Genomic DNA, 25,412 nt, shown 5'->3' with positions numbered 1-25,412 from the left:
GTTTCATTCATACTCACTCCTTCTCTCTCCCACCCTGCCTTCTCTGTTCTTTCCTTCATTCTGGAACTCCTCTTATTCATATAGGGAATATGTTGACACACTACTCTCTTTCTCTCCCCAGCCCCTTTTTCCTTTTACTATCTCTTTGTATTTGTGCTCCCTCCAGCTTCAAACCTCTTCTTACATGAAGGCACAGGTGGCATAGGGTTTCCAAAGCCTGCACAGTCCTCCTAGGGCTTGAGGGTACCAGCTAACCTAGCACTGATGCCTCATTGTCAGTTGCAGGTCTCGGGCAGGAGGTGCCGTGGAATTGAAGCCTGGGGTGATGAGCAGCAGGGTGCCAGCAATGAAAAATTTGATTTCCAAGATTAAGAGCTTCTACTTTGGCTGGCTTGCCCCCAAATTGTCACCTCTGAATTTATACATCTTATATTCATGGAAACAGGAGACCTGATTCTTTTTCTTTCTTCCTTTCTTTCTTTCTTTCTTTCTTTCTTTCTTCTTTTTTTTTGTTACCATGCCTGTTAGTCTCCTGAGAAATTGTAGATAATATTGCTAGGATGACGGATAAGTTCATGGTCCAGTTCAGACCTCTGCTACAGCTTGAACAGTGACAGCTTAATAATAACACATCTCAGTGTGCCAGAGACATTGACTGTTATCCCAGAGTGATTATAATAGCTTACCCCTTGCTTTCAGAAGTGTGCTAGTTCAGGTGGTTAATTATGGGATTACCCTGCTTCTCCTTCTGTGTGAGCCTGAACAGAGGCTCATGGACACCCTGGATGGGACCTAGATTTAGTTAGCTCCAAAAGGCTTGCTGGGAAGAGAACAAACCTCAGAGTTTCAAGAATTAGAACTTAAAAACTGCTTGCCACTTACTTAGTTCTGGTGGTTGTGATCTATTTCAGTGATATTGTGACAATTAACTATAAAGAGTAGTACAAAGTATCACTTAGCTAACCTTTACTACTTTATGAATAATATATAAGCTGGTCTAGAGTTAAAAAAAGAAAAGACTAATGTGATTTAAAAAATTTGACAGACTCATAAGAAAATTACTCTCAGAAGCTGAGTTAGAATGAATCAAATTCTGTATTCAATATTTATATAATAGTTAAATATTTAATTTTGTTAGGAAATGAGTAGAACAAAACCTTAATCAAGTAGTCACTGAAAGATCTGAAAGCAGTGACTGCATTGAAGTTTTATTTGTATAAAACTTGCAAGAACCTGGAAATGGGCCATTGCATAAGAACAGATAGAATTATTGGAATGAGAAAGAATGAAAAGTGCAATGGTTATACTATAGCTTTAATCAAATTGGTATTTGTAGAATTTAATGGTCATAAATGTGGACTTGGTTGTTTTTCTTTTTTCCCTGACTTACAATCCAGAAGACATTCTGTGTGCTGCTAGTATAAACAACAGAGAAAGAACTTGCTTATTTGTGTAAACTGCATGCTAAGTGGAAATTAAAAAAAAAAAAAAAATCCTGGTTTGCACAGCTGTGTGAAAGATTGCCCAGGTAAGCTTTTTAAGGCATTTACTATGCCAACAAACATAATAAATTTTCTTTTCAATGAAGGCAAATCAGAGAAAAAGCAAGATCATTCTTATGTAAGCCTGATGTTTCTGATTTACTACTCACCTGGAAATCCAGGAATTGTGGTAATCTTGGCAGACTCTAGTTGTCTTAAAGTCGATCACTGTAGTCTCAAAACAGAACTAATATCGTTTACTTTAATGTTAAAAGTAAGTATCTTCATGAAATGCCTTGTCTGGAATCTAAGTTGCGGAGAGGAGAAGGGAAGAATGCTAAAAAAACAACTTTAGGAATAGGTTTTTCTCCTGAGTCTAAATTCAGACCCTGGTAAAGTAGACTCTAAAAGAAAGTCTGGAGTGCAGTATATTCCTTTATAAAAGAGAGTTCAAAGGCACCACCCTTCCCCTGCCCCTCCCCCCATGCTCCAATAAAAATAGCAGGAAGGGTTTAGAGGAGTTCATGGGCTATTTATAAGACACATGGTGTCTTCTCCTCCTACAGGGACATTCCAAAGATTACAACTTAAGCAGTAGGCAATTATCAGGTCTGAGGGTTCTGGGCTCCTTTGAGCAGTTTAGTTATTTATTTTTAAAATTAACTTGATTGATGTCAACTTTACACAAAGAAAGATGCACCCATGCTGTGTATATTCAATGAGTTTTGACCAATTAATAGACCTTTAAATCTACCACAAACAAGATATGGGACATTTCCATCACCCCCCAAAGTTCCTCTAAGGCTCCTTTGCAGTCAATCCACCCACATATACCCAATGCCAGGCAACCACTGCTGCGCTTTCTATTAATATAGATTGTTTTGTCTATTCTACCATTTCATATAAATAAAATCATGCCAGTACACCCTTTTTTGTGTTTAGCTTCTGCAGTTTTTGAGATGTAAGTATCTTGTGGGTATCAGTAGTTTATTCCTTGTTATTGTTAGACTGTGTCCATAGCATGGATTTACCACAATTTGTTTATCCATTTACTGGGAGATGGACATTTCAGTTGTTGCAGTTTGGGACAATAGGAAAATAACCACTAGAAACACTTGTGGACAAGTTCTCTTGTGGACATATGTTTTCATTTCTTTTGAATGAATATTGAGGAGTAGATTTGCAGGTCATGTGATAGGTGGATATTGAATTTTATGAAAAATGGCCACTCTGCCATTTTACACTCCCACAAGCCCTGCATGTAAATTCCCATTGTTCTGCATCCCCATCAGCACTTGAGACTGTCAGTCTTTTAAATTTTAGCCAGTGTATTGGGTATAGTGTTATTTTAGTGTGGTTTACATTTGCACTTACTTCAGGGGCTCCTGGGTGGCTCAGTCAATTAAGAGTCTGACTCTCGGTTTTGGCTCAGGTCATGATCAGGGTTATGGGGTCCAGCCTGGTGTTGGGCTCCCTGCTCAGTGGGGAGTCTGCTCCAGATTCTGTCTCTCTTCCCCTCCCCCCACACACGTGCACATGCTTTCTCTCTCTCTCTCTCAAATAAATATATAAATAAATAACTCTTTTTAAAATCTGTACTTACTGAGCATTTTTTCATGTTCATATCGGCCCTTTGTATATTTTCTTTTGTGTGAGCTGTTTAAATCTTTTACCTATTTTTATTGGGCTGTCTTCTTAATATTGAATTGTAAGAGTTCTTGAAATGTTCTAGATACCAGTACTTTGTCAGATATCTGTGTCAAGAATATTTTCTTCCACTCTGTGGCTTGCATTTTCACTTCCTTAATGGTGTCATTAGAAAAGCATAAGGTTTTTTTTCTTCTTTCTTTTTTAAAATTTTTATTTACTATTTCAACTTCTTTTCAGTGTTCCAGAATTCATTGTTTATGTACCACATCCAGTGCTACATGCAATATGCTCCCTCCTTAATACCCACCGCCAGGCTCACCCTACCTCCCACCCACCTCCCCTCCAAAGCCCTCAGTTAGTTCCTCAGAGTCCACAGTCTCCCATGGTTCATCTCCCCCTCCAATTTCCCCCAAATCCCTTTTCCTCTTCTTCTCCCCATGTCCTCCATGTTATTCCTTATGCTCCACAAACAAGTGAAACCATTTGATAATTGACTTTCTCTGCTTGACTTATTTCACTCAGCATAATCTTTTCCAGTCCCATCCATGTTGATACAAAAGTTGGGTATTCATCCTTTCTTATGGAGGCATAATACTCCATAGTATATACGGACCACATCTTCCTTATCCATTCATCTGTTGAAGGGCATCATGGCTCTTTCCACATTTTGGCCATTGCTGCTAGGAACATTGGTGTAGAGATGACTCTTCTTTTCACTACATCTGTATCTTTGGGGTAAATACCCAGTAGTGCAATTGCAGGGTCATAAGGTAGATCTATTTTTAATTTCTTAAGGAATCTCCAAACTGTTTTGCAAAGTGCCTGCACCAACTTGCATTCCTACCACCAGTGTAAGAAGAGGGTTCCACTTTATCCACATCCTCTCCAACAGTTGTTTACTGTCTTTTAATTTTGGCCATTCTAACTGGTGTTAAGGTGGTATCTCAATGTGGTTTTGATTTGAATCTCCCTGATGGCTAATTATGATTAACATTTATTCATGTGTCTGTAAGCCATTTGTATGTCTTCTTTGGAGAAGTATCTGTTCATGTCTTCTGCCCATTTTTTGACATGATTATCTGTTTTTTGAATGTTGAGTTTGAGGAGTTCTTTATAGATCCTGGATATCAACCCTTTGTCTCTAGTGTCATTTGTGAATATCTTCTTCTATTCCGTGGATTGCTTCTTTGTTTTGTTCACTGTTTCCTTTGCTGTGCAGAAGCTTTTTTTTCTTGATGAAGTTCCCAAAGTTTATTTTTGCTTTTGTTTCCTTTGCCTTTGGAGACATATCTTGAAAGAAGTTGCTGTGGCTGATGTTGAAGAGGTTACTTCCTATGTTCTCCTCTAGGATTTTGATAGATTCCTGTCTCATGTTGAGGTCTATTAACCATTTCGAGTTTATCTTTGTGTATGATATAAGAGGATGGTTAAGTTTCATTCTTCTATACATAACTGTCCAATTTTCCCAGTGCTGGTAATAATTTCAAATAATTGTTTTTTTAATAAAAATTTTTTATAAACATATTATGTATTATTAGTCCCAGGGGTACAGGTCTGTGAATTACCAGGTTTTACACACTTCACAGCACTCACCATAGGACATACCCTCCACAATGTTCATAACCCCACCACACTCTCCCTACCCCTCTTCCCCCGGCCACCCTCAGTTTGTTTGTGACATTAAGAGTCTCTTTTGGTTTGACTCCCTCAGGAGCCCACCTTGTTTCATTTATTCTTTTCCTACCTCCCAAATCCCCTCATGTTGCATCTCCATTTCCTCATATCAGGGAGATCCATAGTTGTCGTTCTCTGACTGACTTATTTTGCTAAGCATAATACCCTCTAGTTCCATCCAAGTCTTTGCAAATGGCAAGATTTCATTTCCTTTGATGGCTGCATAGTGTTCCATTTTTCTTTTTTTAATATACCACCTCTTCTTATCCATTCATCTGTTGATGGACATCTAGGTTCTTTCCATAATTTGGCTATTGTGGACATTGCTGCTATAAACATTTGGGTGCATGTGCCCTTTTGGATCACTACATTTGTATGTTTAGGGTAAATACCTAGTAGTGCAATTGCTGGGTCATAAGGTAGCTCTATTTTCAAAGTTTTGAGGAACCTCCATGCTGTTTTCCAGAGTGGTTTCACAAGCTTACATTCCCACCAACAGTGGAGGAGGGTTCCCCTTTCTCCACATCCTCGCCAGCATCTGTCATTTCCTGACTTGTTAATTTTAGCCATTCTGACTGGTGTCAGGTGGTATCTCCTTGTGGTTTTGATTTGAGGTTCCCTGAGGCTGAGTGATGTGGAGCACTTTTTCATGTGTCTGTTGGCCATCTGGATGTCTTCTTTGCAGAAATGTCTGTTCATGTCCTCTGCCCATTTCTTGATTGGATTATTGGTTCTTTGGGTGTTGAGTTTGCTAAGCTCTTTAAAGATTTTGGATACTAGCCCTTTATCTGATATGTCGTTTTCAAAGATCTTCTCCCATTCTGTCAGTTGTCTTTTGGTTTTGTTCACTGTTTCCTTTGCTGTGCAAAAGCTTTTGATCTTGATGAAGTCCCAGTAGTTCATTTTTATCCTTGCTTCCCTTGCCTTTGGCGTTGTTCCTAGGAAGAAGTTGTTGAGGCTGAGATCAAAGAGTTTGCTGCCTGTGTTCTCCTCAAGGATTTTGATGGATTCCTTTCTCACATTTGGGTCCTTCATCCATTTTGAGTCTATTTTCATGTGTGGTGTAAGGAAATGGTCCAGTTTCATTCTTCTGCATGTGGATGTCCAATTTTCCCAACACCATTTGTTGAAGAGACTGTCTTTTTTCCATTAGACATTCTTTCCTACTTTGTCGAAGATTAGTTGACCATAGAGTTGAGGGTCTATTTCTGGGCTCTCTATTCTGTTCCATTGATCTATGTGTCTGTTCTTGTGCCAGTACCATACTGTCTTGATGATGACAGCTTTGTAATAGAGTTGAAGTCCGGAATTGTGATGCCACCAACTTTGGCTCTCTTTTTCAATATTCCTCCAGATATTTGAGTCTTTTCTGGTTTCATACAAATTTTAGGATTATTTGTTCCATTTCTTTGAAAAAAATGGATGGGATTTTGATAAGGATTGCATTAAATGTGTAGATTGCTTTAGGTAGCATAGACATTTTCACAATATTTATTCTTCCAATCCATGGGCATGAAATATTTTTTTCATTTCTTTGTATCTTCCTCAATTTCTTTCATGAGTACTTTACACTTTTCTGAGTATAGATTGTTTGCCTCTTTGGTTAGGTTTCTTCCTAGGTATCTTGTGGTTTGGGGTGCAATTGTAAATGGGATGGACTACTTAATTTCTTTTTCTTCTGTCTTGTTATTGATGTATAGGAATGCAACTGATTTCTGTGCATTGATTTTCTATCCTGACACTTTACTGAATTCCCGTACAAGTTCTAGCACATTTGGAATGGAGTCTTTTGGGTTTTCCACATATAGTATCATATCATCTGCAAAGTGTGATAGTTTGACTTCTTCTTTGCCGATTTGGATGTCTTTAATTTCTTTTTGTTGTCTGATTGCTGAGGCTAGGACTTCTAGTACTATGTTGAATAGCAGTGGTGATAATGGACATCCCTGCCATGTTCCTGACCTTAGTTATCCGAACAGCTCTCAGTTTTTCTCCATTGAGAATGTTATTTGTGGTGGGTTTTTCATAGATGGTTTTGATGATATTGAGGTATGTACCCTCTATCTCTACACTTTGCAGAGTTTTAATCAAGAAAGAATGCTGTACTTTGTGAAATGCTTTTTCAGCATCTATTGAGAGTATCATACAGTTCTTGTTGTTTCTTTTATTAATGTATTGTATCACATTGATTGATTTGTGGATGTTGAACCAACCTTGCAGCCCTGGAATAAATCCTACTGGGTCGTGGTGAATAATCCTTTTAATGTACTGTTGGATCCTATTGGTTAATATTTTGGTGAGAATTTTTGCATCTGTGTTCATCAAGGATATTGGTCTGTAATTCTCTTTTTTGATGGGCTCCTTGTCTGGTTTTGGGATCAAAATGATGCTGGCCTCATAAAATGAGTTTGGAAGTTTTCCTTCCATTTCTATTTTTTGGAACAGTTTCAGGAGAAGGAATGAATTCTTCTTTAAATGTTTGGTAGAATTCCCCTGGGAAGCCATCTGGCTCTGGGCTTTTGTTCGTTTGGAGATTTTTGATGACTGTTTCAATCTCCTTACTGGTTATGGGTCTGCATTCAAGTTTTCTATTTCTTCCTGGTTCAGTTGTGGTTGTTCATACGTCTCTAGGAATGCATCCATTTCTTCCAGATTGTCAAATTTGTTGGCATAGAGTTGCTCATAGTATATTCTTATAATTGTTTGTATTTCTTTGGTGTTGGTTGTGATCTCTGCTCTTTTATTCATGATTTTATTTATTTGGGTCCTTTCTCTTTTCTTTTTGATAAGTCTGGCCAGAGGTTTATCAATCTTATTAATTCTTTCAAAGAACCAGTTCCTAGTTTTGTTAATTTGCTCTATTTTTTTTTTTTTTTGTTTCTGTTTCATTGATTTCTGCTCTGAGCTTTACTATTTCTCTTCTCCAGCTGGGTTTAGGCTTTCTTTGCTGTTCTTTTTCCGGCTTTTTTAGGTGTAGGGTTAGGTTGTGTATTTGAGACCTTTCTTGTTTCTTGAGAAAGACTTGTACTGCTATATATTTTCCTCTCAGGACTGCCTTTGCTGTGTCCCACAGATTTTTGAACTGTTGTGTTTTCATTATCATTTGTTTCCATGAATTTTTTCAATTCTTCTTTAATTTCCTGGTTGACCCATTCATTCTTTAGAAGGATGCTGTTTGGTTTCCATGTATTTGCGTTCTTTCTAAATTTCTTCATGTGATTGAGTTCTAGCTTCAGAGCATTGTGGTCTGAAAATATGCAGGGAATGATTCCAATCTTTTGGTACTGGTTGAGACCTGATTTATGACCCAAAACATGATCTATTCTGGAGAATGTTCTATGTGCACTAGAGAATAATGTGTATTCTGTTGCTTTGAGTTGGAATGTTCTGAATATATCTGTGATGTCCATCTGGCCACTTTAGCCATCTATTTCCTTGTTGGTCTTTTGCTTGCATGATGTTTCCATTTCAGTGAGGGGAGTGTTAAAATCCCCTACTATTATTGTATCATTGTCAATGTGTTTCTTTGATTTTGTTATTAATTGGTTTATGTAGTTGGCTGTTCCCACATTAGGGGCATGGATTTTGTAAATTGTTAGATCTTCTTGTTGGACAGACCCTTTGAGTGTGATATAGTGTCCTTCCTCAACTCTTGTTATAGTCTTTGGCTTAAAATCTAATTTATCTGATATAAGGATTGCCACTCCAGCCTTCTTCTGATGTCCATTAGCATGGTAAATTGTTTTCCACCCCCTCACTTTAAATCTGGTGGTGTCTTCAGGTCTAAAATGAGTTTCTTATAGGCGGCATATTGATGGGTTTTGTTTTTTTTTTATCCATTCTGATACCCTGTGTCATTTGATTGGGGCATTTAGCCCATGTACATTCAGGGTAACTATTGGGAGATATGAATTTAGTACCATTGTATTGCCTGTAAGGTGACTGTTACTATATATTTTCTGTATTCCTTTCTGGTCTACTACTTTTAGGGTGTCTCTTTGCTTAGAGGACCCCTTTTGATATTTCCTATAGAGCTGGTTTGGTGTTTGCAAATTCTTTCAGTTTTTGCTTGTCGTGGAAGCTTTTTATCTCTCCTTCTATTTTTAATGATAGCCTAGCTGGATATGGTATTCTTGGCTGCATGTTTTTCTCATTTAGTGCTCTGAATATATCATGCCAGTTCTTTCTGGCCTGCCAGGTCTCTGTAGATAGGTCCACTGCTAATCTAACATTTTTACCATTGTATGTTACAGACTTGTTATCCCAGGCTGCTTTTAGGATTTTCTCTTTGTCACTGAGACTTGTAAATTTTACTATTAGATGATGGGGTGTGGACCTATTCTTACTGATTTTGAGGGGGGCTTCTCTGCACCTCCTGGATTTTGATGCTTTTTCCCTTTGCCATATTAGGGAAATTCTCCACAATAATTCTCTCCAATAAACCTTCTGCTCCCCTCTCTCTTTCTTCTTCTTCTGGAATCCCAATTATTCAAATTTGTTTCCTGTTATGGTATCACTTATCTCTCGAATTCTCCCCTGATGGTCCAGTAGTTGTTTGTCTCTCTTTTGCTTAGCTTCTTTATTCTCTGTCATTTGGTCTTCTATATCACTAATTCTTTCTTCTGCCACATTTATCCTAGCAGTAAGGGCCTCCATTTTTTATTGCACCACATTAATGTTGTACCCGAGTTTTCACATCTGAGAGACCACCAGGAGCCAACACCAATGCAATCACACAAGGATTTATTTAACAAGCTTATTTAACAAGCTTAAGGTTGGGCCCAAGTATACCCAACACAGCGGAGTTCGGACTTGGACCCTGAGCTTAGTTAAGGCAGGGGTATTTATGGGTTCCTATTACTAAAGCAGGGTGGGGATTCTTGTTACTAAAGCAGGGTGGGGGTCTCTGGAACCTAAGTAGAATGGGGGTTCTTGTTACTAAAGCAAAGTATGGGAAACTGCAGCCCTTGGGCACAGGGGTCTGAGGTGGCTGCCAGAGCTAAGATGGCTGTACTTATTCTAAAGCTAAACTTGAGGTGGGATGGCCTTAATTTTTCTTGGACTCCACATTTCCCCCTCTCAGAGGAACCTAAGGAAGGACCCAATCATGGGTCCAGGCTGGTCTCAGCAACAAGGTCCAATGGTTGGTATTACTGTCTGAGTACCATGAACTGAACTGTACTGACTTTGTCTTTGACAAAAGTAAGCAACATTAGTGGGGTAAGTGATAATGGTGCAGTCTTAGCTTTAGGGGATTGTCCTTGTCAGGTTGACTTTTCCATTCTGGGACAAAGTCCTTGATGCTGGCGTGTAGGTCAGCTGGCCGGACGTGGGTGTAGTGGACCCAGGGAGTAATCCCGTTGACTTTGAGAGCGGTGGGAGTTGTCAGGATCATGATGTAGGGTCCCTTCCAGCATGGAAGTGTCTGGTGTTGGTATCTCCAGACATACACCCAGTCACCTGGCTGATATTGATGGGGGTCCAGGGGTGGCCCAGTCTCATAGAGGGCCCTCAGCTTAGGCCACACCTGCTCATGGGTTCGTTGTAATGTTTGGAGGGAGAAAAGGAGCTGGTGATCATCAAACTCAGCAAGCACCTCAGATTTTAAATTGGGAATAATAGGTGGAAGAATACTGAACATGATCTCATAAGGGGTAAGTCCCATCTAATATGGGGAGTTTCACTCCATATATAGGGTGAAGGGAAGGAGAGTCACCAAATCCCCGCCAGTCTCCAAGGCTAATTTAGTCAAGGTTTCTTTTAATGTTATGTTCATCCTCTCTACCTGTCCTGAACTTTGGGGCATATATGTGCAATGTAATTTCCAATCTGCCCCAAGTACTAGTGCCGCACACTTTGTTACCATAGAGATGAATCCGGGTCTGTTGTCTGATCCAATCTTAACAGGAAAACCATACTTTGGTAAGATGCCTTCCAGTAGTTTCTTGGTCATGGTCTGTGTGGTTTCATGTTTGGTGGGAAATGCCTCTGTCCATCCTGAAAAAGTATCTACAAATATCAGTAAATACCTGTATCCGTATTTTCCAGGTTTTATCTTGGTGTAGTCCACTTCCCAGTAGGCTCCTGGGCAGTCCCCCTGGAGCCGGGTGCCTGGGTTAGATCCATGGGCGGTGGCATAAGTTAATTGGCATGTGTGGCAGCTTACCACAATCTGTTAGATCTTTGATTGGGAGTCTTTGATAGTGATCTTTGCATGTCGCACCAAGTCTTCCATTTTTTTTTTGTTCCCATGTGTGTACTCCTGTGCATTTTGGATAGGACTCACCATCCCAGTTCCTCTGGTAGGATTATGCTGCGATCTGCAGCTCTCCACCAGCCATGTAGTCATTGTGCCCTGGGTAGATGCCTAATCCATTGTAAGTCTGTGTCAGCGAAGTTGGGGTTGTCTGGCAAGCTCGGTGCTCCTGGATCTGGCATTGTGGTGACTAAGACATGGTCCACTGAAAGAGCTGCCTCTTTTGCTTTTAAGTTGGCCAGCTTGTTTCCCCTGACCTGGTGTGTCTGCTTTTTGATGTCCTAGACAATGGATAATGGCCAGTGCCTTAGGCAGCCAAAGGGCTCTTAGGAGCTCAAGGATTTCTGCCTTGTTTTTAGTAGTCTTTCCTTCTGTTGTTAAGAGTTCTATTTCTCTATAAATGGCCCCATGGATGTGGGATGTGGGATTCTCATGATGGTCTCCTTCCTGCATCCATTAACCATCTTTGTCCATCTTTTAATTTGTACTCCAGGTAGCTCACCTCCATTCTGCAGATCTGAGCCTTCTTATCTGAAGCCTGGTATCCCAGAGTTGCTATTGTTTGGAGCGAGTCCTTGGTGCCTTGTAGGCATTTTCCTGGTCCTCTGCTGCCAACAGGGTATCATCTACATATTGTAATAGAGTCAGATTAGGATGTTTGGCATGGAACTCACCTAAGTCTTCATGCAGTGCCTTATTGAAGATGGTGGGCGAATTCTTGAATCCTTGCAGTAGTTGAGTCCAGGTGAGTTGGCCATTGATGCCCTTCTCCAGGTCCACCCATTCAAAAGCGAAGAGGTCTTGGCTCTTTGGGGCCAAGGGCAAGCTGAAAAAGGGATCCTTTAGGTCTAGCACTGTATACCAAGTCTCATTTGGGGGCAAGGTGGAGAAGAGGGTGTAGGGGTTTGGTACCATAGTGCATGTCCATCACCTGTCGGTTAACTTCCCTCAATTCCTGTACCGGTCTATAATCATTAGAGTGTGGCTTTCATACCAGCAGCAGGGGAGTGTTCCATGCCGACTGACAAGGCTGCAGTATGCCTGAGTCTAGCAGTCGCTGGATGTGTGAGGTGATCCCTGTGAGTGCTGTGAGAGGCATGGGGTATTGGCGGACTCTGACTGGTTCTGCTCCTGGCTTTAGTTCATTGTATATTCCTGGCCAGTGTTGGGCCAATCCCATTCCCCTGGTTTCTGCCCACACTTGGGGAAACTCCTGCAACCAGTGGTCAATGTTGGTCATTGATTCTAGGGGCATTTGGTAAAGACAATATTCGTCCTCCAGGTTCATGACAAGCACCTGGATTGGGTGTCCCTCTTTATCCAGAACCTTTGCCTCTTCAGGGTGGAAACTAATTTGGGCTCCCATCTTGGTGAGTAGGTCCCAGCCTAACCGGGCGTAGGGGCACTCAGGAATGACCATGAAGTAGTGGTTTACCAAGTTCATGCTGAGATCCACTGTTCTTCAGGTAGTCCATGAATATTGTTTAGTGCCTGTGGCCCCCTGGACCCATGAGGTCTTATTTGCTAACTTCCCTTGAAGTTGTAGCAAGGCAGAGTGCTGGGCCCCTGCGTCTAATAGGAATTTAATTGGTTGCTCTTCCACCTTAAGGGTTACCCTGGGCTTGTGGAGGGGTGCCAAACCCCAACTCTCCTAGTCATCTAACTCTTCGACTTCTAATAGTAGTGGAGGCCTTTGGTCTTTTGTTGGGGGATTGCTTTAACCAGGGGCAGGCCCTTGCCCAGTGGCCTTCTTTCCTGCAATAAGCACACTGGTTTATATTCAGTTTGGGGCATTCTCAGTGGGGGCCATCCCCCTTACCTTCTCCTGAAGCCAGCTTCTTGAGACTTCTCTATTTTTCATGTGGGCCATACATGGTCATGGCCAGTAGGATCTTAGCCAGGTTCCAGTTCTGATGGTGGTCACTTATCCTAGCCTGTTGCTTCTCCAGGGTGTCTCTGTTATTGTAGACTCTTTCTGTTACCACTATCAGATCCTGTAGGCTCTTCTCTCCTAGTCTTTCTAGCCTCTGTAATTCCCTTTTCATGTCTGGAGCGGCTTGGTTAACAAAAGCCATAACTATGGCAGCTTTGGCCTCTGGACCCTCTGGATTCATAGGGGTGTACTTTCTGAATGTCTCTATGATCCTTTCTAGGAATGCCACTGGGACTCTCATCTTTACCCTGTTTTACATCATATACCTTGGCCAGATTGGTAGGCTTGTGTGCTGCAGCCTTGAGACCTGCCATTAGAGTCTGGCGGTAGACCCGGAGCCTTTCCTTACCTTCTGCCAAGTTGTAGTTCCTAATGGGGCAAGACAAGGGGAAAGCTACATTTATGAGATCGGAGTTCTGTGTTGGCTGTCTGTCATCACCCAGCATGGACTTCCAGGCTTCCATCTGGATTTGCTCTCTTTCCTCAGTGGTAAAGAGGACCTGCAAGAGCTGTTGACAGTCATCCCAGGTGGGCTGTTGGCTGAAAAGAACAGTATCCAAAAGACCAATCAGATCCTTTAGGTTATCGGAGAACTTTGCATGTTGAGTTCTCCAATTGTATAAATGACTAGTAGAGAATGGCCGATATAACATTGGTTTTCCCCCTGTTTCATTCGGGGGGTCCCATGGCATTAAGGGGAAGGACAATGGAATTGCCTCATCCCAGATTTGAGGCTGGGGCCACTCAATGGGTCCGTCCATGTGTCCCTGCTGCCGGCCCATGCATGGGGGCCCCTGATCTGGGAGAGGGGGTGGCACTCCCTCGACAGCCCCTGAGGCCTCTGCTGGAGGGGCAGATGGGGGGCTGGGGAGACTTGGTAGGGCAGCAGAAAAATTAGGTCCTCCGTGGGAGTGTCCTGGAACACCGGGTAAAGCAGAGTCTTTGGTTTGGACTCTGCTTTCTTGTTAGACTTAGGAGTTGGTTTCCACAGGGCCAGGATGTTGGGTGTAGGTCCTGCTTTGGGAGGGAGAAAATGTTTAAGCCAGGAGGGAGGATTCTCTATCATGTCTTGTCAGACCAGTATATAAGGTCAGAGTATATAAGGTCAGGGTGGCCGTGTGGTTTTTCTCTGAAGATGATGGCCTTAACCTGTAGGATAATAGGCAGTTGAAAAGTTCCCTCCCAGGCCCATTTTCCATTTAAAGCTGGCCACTCAGACATGCAGAAAGTCCGAAACTTTCCCTTTCGTAATCTGTGCTCAGGTTATGAACTCTCTCCCTGACATCCAAGAAGTAGTTAATCATCAGGTTAATCATTAGAGGGTTAGTCTGTGTCTGTCCCATCACGCCTTCAGTCCACAACAAGGCACGTAAACTTACAATAATTAACAAGAACACACTCACACAAACAAATGATCTGGCGTGGCCGCGAAGACAAAATTGAAAGGAAGTTAAGAGAGAATCTGACCGCAAGGGCAGCCAGCTTTCCTCATAGATGAGGATCTTGCCCTCCAGGCGGGGGTAAGGGATGCCTCTTCCAAAAATTCCCATAAACTTAACAACTAGCATACATTTAACAAACAGCACAACTGACAACAGAAACAAGACGCCTGACCACCTAGGTGACTCGAACCCCCTGGCTGTCTTGGGGGACCACGAACCCCCTCGTGATTGCTTAAGGGATTCTAACCCCCTGAAACAATGGGGGACTCGAACCCCCTGGTGATGGCCTAGGGGGACTCTAACCCCCTGAAACGGTGGGGGACTCAAACCTCCTGTGGAGGCAAGGGACAACAGCCCACCACGTGTCCGCGTCTGCTTGAGCCAATGTTGGTCCAGATACAAGTTGGAATTTTTACAGGTAAAAATGCAGATTGGAGCTCCCAAATTATGTGCACAAATAGATAAAAAGGAGTGCACTCACCAGCTGGCGCAAGACCCTCCAGGTTGGGGTCCTGCGAGTCTCCCAGATCTCGGTGGGACCTCCAAATGTTGTACCCAAGTTTTTGCATCCAAGGGACCACCAAGGATCCAACACCAATGCAATCACATGAGGGTTTATTTAACAAGCTTAAGGTTGGGCCCAAGTATACCTGACACAGCGGAGTAGGGACTTGGACCCCAAGCTTAGTTAAGGCAGGGGTATTATATAATATTATATAATATATATTATATAATATTATTATATAATCCTGTTACTAAAGCAGGGTGGGGCTTTCTGGAACCAAAGCAGGGTGGGGGTTCTTGTTACTAAAACAGGGCGGGGGTCCTTAGAACTAAAGTAAAGTAGGGGAAAGATCAGCCGTTGGGCACAGGAGTCTCAGATGGCTGCTGGAGCGAAGATGGCTGTATTTATGTTAAGGCTAAACCTGAGGTGGGATGGCCTTGATTTTTCTCAGCCTCCACAATTAATAGCTTTTTTGATTTCAACTTGGTTAGATTTTAGTTCTTTTATTTATCCAGAAAGGGCTTTTATCTTCTGAGAGGGTTTCTCTAATATCTTCCATGCCTTTTTCGAGCCTGGCTAGAACCTTGAGAATCGTCATTCTGAACTCTGTATCTGACATATTACCAATGTCTGTATTGATTAGGTCCCTAGCCTTCAGTACTGCCTCTTGTTCTTTTTTTTGTGGTGAGTTTTTCTGTCTGGTCATTTTGTCCAGATAAGAATATATGAAGGAGCAAATAAAATACTGAAAGAGTGGCAAAGACCCCAGGAAAATGTGCTTTAACAAATCAGAAGAGACCCCAAATCATGGGAGTGGGGGAGAAAGGGGGTAAAAAGAAGTTCAGGAAAAAAAAATTTAAAATAGAAAACAAATAAGAAAAAAATATAAAAAAGAAAAAAAATATAAATATTAGACTGGTGACTAGAACAGGGACACCCACTTAATTTTGGGAGTATTTTGGTCTCTTAGAAGAAAAAAACCTCCCAAAATTTTAAAGAATGAAAAACATATATAAGGGTAAACACAATGAAGGGATGAATTATGTCTATAAAGATGAAAAAAAATGTATTAATTTCTAAAAAAAGGAGTTGATAAGGTACATTGCTTGGGGGAATCAAAAGAAAGTGGAGAGAATTTGCTCGGGCTGGAGACTAGAACAATCCTAGTGCTAGATTTACATTGTATTTTGATCTATTAGAAGAAGTTGTACCCCAAATTTTTTAGAAGAAAAAATCCTATGTGTATACAAAAAATAAAGTTAGATACAATGAAGGATAAAATATGACTATAATAATGAAGGTTCAAAAAAGATTATTATTATTATTATTTTATGAAAGGTATTGTTAAGATAAACTAGTTTAAAAATGTTGAAAGAGGAAAGGGTAAAAGTTAAAAAAAATTTAGCAGAAGAAAAAAAATAAAATTAAAAAAATTAGTTAACTTTGCAAGACTAAAGAATCATGGGGAGAAAGCCATGAATTCCATGCTTTGCTTTCTTCTCCTCTGGAATTCCATTGTTCTCCTTGGTAAGTAAACTTGGTCTTGGCTGGATTTCTTGTTGATCTTCTGAGGGAGGGAGGGGCCTGTTGTAGTGATTTTCAAGTGTCTTTGCCGAAGGCAGAATTGCACTGCCTTTACCAGGGACTGGGCTAAGTAATCCGCTCGGATTCACTTTCGGGAGCTTTTGTTCCCTGAATGCTTTATGTAGAGTTCTGAAGGATGGGAATGAAAATGGTGGCCTCCCAGGCTCCAGCCCAGAGGAGCCAAGAGCTCGGGGCCCCACTCCTCAGTATGCCCTCAGAGAAAAGCACTCAATCACTCCCATCTCCCTGGCTTCCGGCCGTGCTCCGAGCTCACCCAGCCTGTGACCAAGCATCTCTGTCTCTGGCACACAACTCTGCCTGGAGTCTCTGACCCTTGCAGATCCCTGAGGTCTTCCAGGGGGAGTCTCCCCGGATCTTGTGGGGACCCCACTCACAGAGCAGTGGCCTGTGCCATGGATTATGGTTCAAGGTAACCCCAAGTTGAGAGCTCACTCCTCAGCTCTGTTTCTGTAGCCAGCTTCCCCACTCTAACACCTGTGAGCTCTGCAACAATCAGACACCCCCGATCCTTCTGTGACCCTGCAGGACCTGGGGCCACACTGACCCTGCGTGGGCTTCACCCTGGTTTAGCCTCTGGAGAGATGTCCCTCAGTGGAGCAGACTTTTAAAAGTACTAATTTTGTGCTCCAATGTTCTGCAGCTTGCCAGGAGCTGGCCCCTCCCCCTGCGGTCTATCTTTGCATTGCTTTGGATTCACTTCTCTGCCAGCCCTACCTTTCAGAAAGTGATTAATTTTCTGTTTCTAGAATTGTTGTTCTTCTTCTCTTCGATCTCCTGTTGGATTTGTAGGTGTTTGGAATGGTTTGATAAGCTATCTAGCTGATCTCCTGCTACCTGATGTCGTCTCAGCCTGCTACTCTGCCATCTTGATTCCCAATAATTTCTAATAATTGTTTCTATTTCCTTGGTGTTAGTCATGATCTCTCATTCATGATTTTATTGATTTGGGTCCTTTCCCTTTTCTTTTGGATAAGTCTGGCTAGTAGTTTATTGATCTTATTGAGTCAAAGAACCAGTTTCTAGTTTTGTTGATCTGTTCTACTGTTTTTCTGGTTTCTATTTCATTGATTTCTGCTCTAATTTTTATTATGTCTCTTCACCTGTTTTGTGTAGGCCTTATTTGCTGTTCTTTTTTCAGGTCCTTTATATGTAAGGTTAGCTTGTGCACTTGGGATTTTTCTGATTTTTTGAGGGTGGCTTGGATGGCTATGTACTTCCTTCTTAGGACTGCCTTTGTTGTATTCCATAGGTTTTGAACCAATGTGTTTTCATTTTCATTGGTTTAAATGAATTGTTGAAGCTCCTCTTTAATTCCTGGTTGACCCAGTCATTCTTTATCAGGGTGCTCTTTAACTTCCAAAAATTTGAGTTTATTCAAATTTCTTCTTGTGATTGAGTCCCAGTTTCAAAGCATTGTGGTCTGAAAATATGAAGGGAATAATCTCAATCTTTTGGTATTATTTGAGACCTGATTTGTGACCCAGTATGTGGTCTATCTGGAGAAAGTTCCATGTGCATCTGGGAAGAATGAATATTCTGTTGTTTTAGGGTAGAATGCTCTGTATATATCTATGAAGTCCATCTTGTCCAATGTGTCATTCAAAGCTCTTGTTTCGGTGTTGATCTTCTGCTTAGATGATCTATCCATTGCAGAGAATGGAGTGTTGAGGTCTCCTACTATTAAAGTATCATTATCAATATGATTCTTCATTTTGGTCAGCATTGACTTATGTAGTTGGCTGCTCCCATGTTGGGGGGCATAGATATTTGCAATTGTTAGATCTTCTTGTTGAATAGACCCTTTAAGTATGATATAGTGTCCCTCTGCATCTCTGACTAGTCTTTAGTTTAAAATCTAATTTGTCTGATACAAAAACTGCTACCCCAGCTTTCTTTTGAAGTCTGTTGGCATGATAAATGGTTCTCCATCCCGTATTTTCAATCTGGAGGTATCTTTAGGTTCAAAAATGAGCATATGTATGGGTCCTGGTTTTTTATCCAGTCTGAAGTCCTGTGTCTTTTCATGGGAACATTTAGCTCATTTACATTCAGAGTAATTATTGAAAGATGTGAATTTAGTGCCATTGTATTGCCTGTGAAGTCCCTGTTGTTATAGGTTTTCTCTGTTTCTTTCTGGTATATGTGACTCTTGGGAGTCTCTCCAGGTTTACATAATCTCCCTTAATATTTCTTGCAGGGCTGGCTTGGTGGTCACATATTCTTTCAGTTTCTGCCTGTCCTGAAAGCTGTTTCTCTCTCCATCCATTCTGAATGACAGCCTTGCTAGATAAAATATTCTTGGCTTCATATTTTTTTTTAATTTAGTACACTGAATATGTCTTTGCTAGCCCTTTCTAACTTTCAAGGTTTCTGTGAATCGGTCTAATGTTATTCTGATGCTCCTCCTTCCAAATGCAAGCAACCTCCTCTCTGTGGCTGTTCTCAGGATTGTTTCCTTAGTTGTAAATTTGCAAGCTTTGCTATTATATGTTGGGGTGTTGATCTATTTTTATTGATTTTGGGAGGGGTCCTCTCTGCCTCTTCGATATGAATACTTGTTTCATTTACCAAATTAGGGAAGTTCTCAGCTATGATTTGCTGAAATATATGTGCTAGCCCTCTTTTTCTCCACCCCCTCGGGGATCCTAATAATTCTAACTCTGGAACATTTCATAGTATCTTAATCTCTCTAATCCTTTTCTCATGTGCTACTAGAGGGCTATATGTATTTTCCTCAGCTTCCTTCCTTTCCATCAGCTTATCTTGTAGATCACTAATTCTTTCTTTTGCCTCATTTACCCTGGCTGTTAGAGTATCCAGTTTAGACTGTATCTCCTTCACAATATTTTTTTAGTATGGCCTGATTAGATCTCATTTCTGTTCTTAGAGATCTTACATTGTCACTAATGCTTTTTTCATACCTAGCTATTGACTTTATGATTGCTGTCCTGAAGTCTATCTCTGACATCTTGCTTATATTCATATCCATTAGTTCTGTGGCAGAGGACATTGTCTCTGTTTCTTTTCTTTGTTGAGAGTTCTTCCTGCTCATTCTGTCAAGGGTTGGTTAAGTGAATGAGCAGAGTCCAAAATACCAACCACGACCTGAGCAAGATGAACCCTAGCAAAATCTGGAGTGGTCTGAAGCCACCACCAAAAAAACTAAGCCAAAATGAAACACAAGGGTGAAATTCAACAAATTTTTAAAAAGGGAGTGGAATAATCTCTCAATGTGGACAAAACAGGGTGTTTCAGTTGTTCCTGGGTGTATTTTGGTCTGTGTGTTAGAAGAAACCACATCCCAAAATTGTAAAGAAAGTAAAACTCGTGTATATATATAAAGGTAAAATTGAATAGTGGGAAAAGGACAACAATAAAGCATATATCTATAAAAGACATAGGTGTGAAAAAATATACATTAAAAAGCTACTATGAAATACAATTTGACATAGTAAACATCTAGTTGAAATGAGAAGGTAAAAGGAAAAAAAAAAGAAAAAGCACAAGAAAAAGAAAAAAAATAAAAAATAAAAAGAAAGTGAGAATTTACTGAAAACTAAACAACTCATGAGGCTACACCTGGAGTTCAATATATAATTTTTCCCTGGCATTGCGATTTTACAATCTTGTGGGATCCATAGCATTGTCTTCCACCTGGTCTTCTAGCCTGTCTTCTGAGGGACGGGCCTGCCTTACTCTTTCTCAGGTAACCTTCCCTGTGTGGAGTCTCTCCCACCTTCTGTCAGGGGGATAGGTTCAGTGGAAACTGGTATTTCATGTGTCTTTTTTTCCCTGGAGTTATCTGCTCCTCTTCAGAGGATCAGAGCAAAAATGGCTACACCCAAACCTCTGGCCCAAAGCAGAAAATTTACAGTCTGCCCTCTTTAATAAACCCTCCAGGACAAACAGTCTCCATTTCCCTATGTACCCCTGAAAACTGCAGACGCCTATGGTGCACACCCACAGCAATTCTTTCAGAGGTAGGCCCAGGAGCTCAGGAGCACTGGCTTTTGTGATTCTAAAACCTCAAGCAGCTGCAGGCTCAGGTCACACCCAGAGTTCCTGGATCATGTCTGAGTGCCACTCTAGAGCCTTTTCTGGGCCTCTACCACTCTGCAAGATTTTGCCTGGTTGTGGACACAGGTTCAAGATTTTTTCAGGCTGCCCAAGAGAAGAGTGATTATAGACCAGTGATTATAGCTCCTTGTTTATGGTGATCTGATCTGAGAGTTCCTTCCTGAACTCACTAACCATAACCTGCTCCCTGGCTCTACTGGTTGGGCACTCTATGGTTCAGGGCCCCTCTTTTACTCTGTGGCTCTTCCTATCCTGAGACCACAATGTCCCATGTAGAATTCTGCCTTTTCATTTCCAGAGCATCTTTCAGAGAGGACTGTCTATCCCTAAAGCAGATTTCTATGGCTTTGCACTCTGATGTTGTATCACTTTCCAGGAGTCAGCTTATGGAAGCCCCTTCCGCCTTCTGTTTATCTTCCAATATATCCCTGCAGATTCACAGCTCCGCCTGTCCTAGCTTGCAAAAAGCACTCACTTTTCTGCATGTGGAGATCCAGATATATATTCTAACATCTTAGGCTGATTTTGTGGATGTTAAAAATGTTTTGGTAGATATCCAGGTAAATTCAGGGGACCAGTTGAAACAGGGTCCCCTGATTATTCTCCATCTTGCCTCCTCTCACATTAAAGAGATCTTCTTTACCAGTTTCTTTCATGATATTAGTCTGTTGAGGTTTTCTTTTTGAGTCAAACTGGTGACTTATATTTTCTCAGAAAATTTCCAGTTTCAACTGGTTCCCAGCTGAATTTGTGTGTGGTCAAGCATAATATTCTCCAAGAATACTTTCTCTTTTCTCTGAATTTGTGGTTATTTCCCTATTTTAATCTTCAATTTTATATATTTGGGTCATTCCTCCTCCAACCCCATTAGATTATCTGGGGCTAAAATAATCATCAAATGACACTTAACTTTTCAAACAAAAGCCTACTTACTATGTACCCAGCCCAGAAATAGAGGAGCTGGAATGACGATGAGGAAGGTAGCAGGGAAGGGGCATCTTGATAAAAATAAGTCATTCAACTAACATTTAAAAAGTACAGAGTGGGCATCTGGGTGGCTCAGTCAGTTAAGCCTCTGACTCTCAGTTTTGGCTCAGATCATGATCTCAGCGTCCTGGGATTAAGTTCTTCTGAACTCAGTAGGGAGTCTGCTTGACTATTCTTTCCCTCTGTTCCACCACCAATAAATAAATAAATCTTAAAAAAAAAATGCACATATGCCCTGGCCTTGAACACTCTGCATCTCCTTTTCTTAAGTCCCCTGCACCCAGTAAAACCTGCCAACTCCTAGCCTGCCTTTAACACCCAGCTGTCACCTTTTCTTGGAGATTTTCCAAGCTTCCCTGGGAAAATTCAGTGCCTTTCCTCTGATTTCGTTTTAATTTTGAAAAATTTAAACACAAAAATTAAAAAAATAAAGCCTATGGAATTAATCAATGTTAACATTTGTCATTTAAAAACCAGCAACATTATGTCATATTTGTTTCAGATCTTTTTTGTTAAAGAAAACATAACCGACAAATTAAAACTCCTTCTTTTTACCCACCAGCACCATCATGAAAGACCTCTCATCGAAGACCACAAGTGTGAATTTCGTAGCTCCTGCAACATGTTTCTATCCAAAAATCATAAATAGAATTGTTTGCGATTTCTATTAATATTAAATATTCATGAAAGAAAAGAAAAGAAATTACTATCTACTTGGCAATTTTTTTCAGGCTCATCCCTACTGGACCTAATACTGGGGAAAACCATAATCTTAGTGCTAAAGATATTGCCGAGATTTTAGTATTTCTCTGGAGAACTTTACTGTTGAAGATGATTAATTATCTTAAGCTCTTATTTTTTTCTCCCTTATATTGTTTGGTTCATTCATTTACTTATCATTAATTTATTCAACAAGCATTTGTAATAAGGTAAAAAAAATTTATGCATACTGCATCTTATATACGTAAGATATGTTTTTAAAACCATATCTAAAATAACCCTATTGTCTTTCCTAACACCCAATTCTGGCTGAAGCCCAGAGAGAAGCTGGGACACTTGGATCTGACTGTTTTCCACATCTCTCTTTCCCTTTTCCTTCCTATAGCCCCCTAGTAACAGGGACTGACTTCCCTGCCTTCTTCTGCATCACATCTTCTTCCTATCACCATGCAATAAGACCTGGCTATCATGCACAGAGGGCACATAGGTGTTACATTGTGTGAGAAATCGGAGTCTTCTCCAGATTTAAACAAATGAAAGAAAGGAATTTAGAAATTTCTCTTCCTATAAAGTCTTGGCTTTTGAGTTTCTTGTCTTACTTAGAAGTCCTATATTAACTGTCATGAATTGAACAGGAAAAATGCTTATCCATATTTCTTTAACCACCAGTCAAATGGATATTTCTGGTCAATTGAGAAGAAGCTCTTAGCAGGAGATGGTGTCATAGAGAAGCAAACATTTGTAATGCAGGCCAGCTTTTGGAACTGGGTAGAAAATTCCAGTGTTTTTCTTTTTCTTTTTTTTTTTTAAAGATTTTATTTATTTATTTGACAGACAGAGATCACAAGTAGGCAGAGAGGCAGGCAGAGAGAGAGGGAAGCAGGCTCGATCCCAGGACCCTGAGATCATGACCCGAGCCGAAGGCAGCAGCCCAAACCACTGAGCCACCCAGGCGCCCCCCAGTGTTTTTCTAATTTCCCTGTTCTGACCAAAGCTACAGAGTATGACTGTTGAGTAGAAACATCCATTCACCCTCCTTCTAGGAAGATATTTTCCTTCACTTTTGGAAAGCATCATGCTCTCTGACCTTTAATATGTCCTCACTGAATACATTGCAATGCTTTTGCAGTGATTTGCAATGATTTGCAATAATTTTAGAGTTACCACATGAAAAATAAATGAAAATCTCCCAGTCCTTAAGAGACAAGCCCTCCCAGATACACCTATACACTAATAAAAACACAGCCAGTTGTGGCTTCCCCTTACGTGCTAACCCTGTTTGCACTGCTCACCAAATATAATAGAAAGTATTTCTTGTTTCATGTTCCAGGTACAATGAGACCACACTTTTCAATTTTGTTTTAAAACCTCTGACCTGAAAAAAAAAAGAAAAAGAAAAAAAGAAATGTAAAATCTTACTCTCATAGGATTAAAATCTGTTTGGAACACTGCTCAGCGACTGTGAAGAGGAGCAGTATTTCTTTCAGCAAAGTGCCTGGGCCCTTGAGTCAGAGTTGGCTGATTTCTTCCTACTCATGTTGTCACACAATTGAAATAATTAGTTTAAAAACTTTAAAAGCAGGCTGTATTCTGCAACCTCCTATAAAATATTCTCAAGGGTCTGAAAGACAGAAATTCAATTAAAGTTAATCTTAAGTTTGTAAAACTTCTAAAAACAATAGGTGGAGGGGCCCATTTAGTGCAGTTGATTGAGTGTTGGTTCTCGGTTTTGGGTCAGGTCATGATCTCAGGGTCCTGGGATTGATCCCCACATTGGGTTCTGTGCTTAGCATGGAGTCTGCTTGAGATTCTCTCCCTCTCTCTTTGGCCCTCTCCCTGTGGTCTCTCTCTAAGATAAATAAATAAAATCTTAAAAACAATAGATAATTGAAAAGAGTATGTGTGTCAGTTTATTGTATAGAGCATGAAAATAATGTTAGGAAGTAGACTTAGGCAAAAGAACATGTTTTCTCTTCCTGCCATAAACTTAAACTTTTGACACCTCTGTCTATGTGTTTATTCTATTATCTCAGAATTGCATAATTAGTTGCTCTGAGTTTAATGTTAACATTACACAATATTCCATTAAGACCATTTTAAATTCTAGGTCCTCTGTCTTTTGAAAAGTGGAGAACATCTGCTTTATAAGGCTTTTCTGACACTAAAACTCTGTAAGAAAAATAAAAACACTCCTATTGCACTTTGAGGTTTTTTTTTTTTTACAAACTTTCTGTGGTTGGATGGGATAATTAAGGTCTAAGTTATTTTATACATGATAAAACCAAAGGTTCTCTGAGATTATGCAATGTATTCAGGTCACACAGAGCTGACAAATTATCTGGAATAGGAGCTTCATGTGCTTTCTAGTATATCTCACCAACACAGGGGTCTGACCACAGGTGTCTTAGTTCTCTAACCTTATCGCACCCTTGCTTCAGCATGATAGGAGAGTAGCTTGTCTGCTACACTTCCAGTCAACAAAACCAAATCAGCAATGCTATAAAAATGGTGTCCACAGTAGAAATTCAGATGGCCATAGTCAGAATAGAGTTCCCATTTGTATTGAGAAGCATTTTCTTTGAAGCATACCACATACTTCAGCCTTTGAACCAGATGGAAATTTAACAACAAAGAAAAAGAAAAGTATTTTGTTTTCTCTCTCTCTCCTATATGTTTTTTTCTTTTCCTTTTCCTTTTTTATTTTTCTTTTCTTTCTTTCTTTCTTTCTTTCTTTCTTTCTTTCTTTCTTTCTTTCTTTCTTTCCTTCTTCTTCTTCTCCTCCTCCTTCTTCTTCTTCTTCTTCTTCTTCTTCTTCTTTCTTCTTTCTTCTTTCTTCTTTCTTCTTTCTTCTTTCTTCTTTCTTCTTCTTCTTCTTTCTTCTTCTTCTTCTTCTTTCTTCTTTCTTCTTCGGAAAGGGTTCTAAAACAACCATTGGGAAATTCGAGTTCCTTAACTATGAAGTATTATCTTTTTCCATCAGAATTATTCTTCTCTTCCTGACCAGATCCTACAGTGTCACTGCCTCCTTTCCCTGGTCCAGGCTTTTCTATGAATATAACATGTTATATGAAAAGGGACCTGG

At 40.5% G+C, this 25,412-nt stretch overlaps 1 protein-coding gene and 1 pseudogene across 2 annotated transcripts in view; both read right to left on the bottom strand.

Moving 5' to 3' along the window:
• The window catches only part of LOC131830028 (alcohol dehydrogenase E chain), a 32,708-nt gene extending 30,845 nt beyond the window's left edge, over window positions 1–1,863 (bottom strand). The window contains exon 1 of one of the 2 annotated variants that reach the window (XM_059172433.1): window positions 1,652–1,863. The gene's annotated coding sequence lies outside the window, so the exon portion shown is untranslated. The remainder of the gene's footprint in view (window positions 1–1,651) is intronic. The other variant, XM_059172430.1, reaches the window with a different exon arrangement.
• Window positions 1,864–11,616: 9,753 nt separating this feature from the next.
• LOC131824195 (uncharacterized) lies at window positions 11,617–13,776 on the bottom strand (annotated as a pseudogene).
• Between the last annotated feature and the right edge of the window lie 11,636 nt (window positions 13,777–25,412).

This window comes from Mustela lutreola, chromosome 1 (assembly GCF_030435805.1).
Source record: "Mustela lutreola isolate mMusLut2 chromosome 1, mMusLut2.pri, whole genome shotgun sequence".
Taxonomy (NCBI): Eukaryota; Metazoa; Chordata; class Mammalia; order Carnivora; family Mustelidae; genus Mustela; species Mustela lutreola.
Note: the sequence above shows the minus strand (reverse complement) of the source record. Positions and strands in the feature narration are given on the sequence as shown.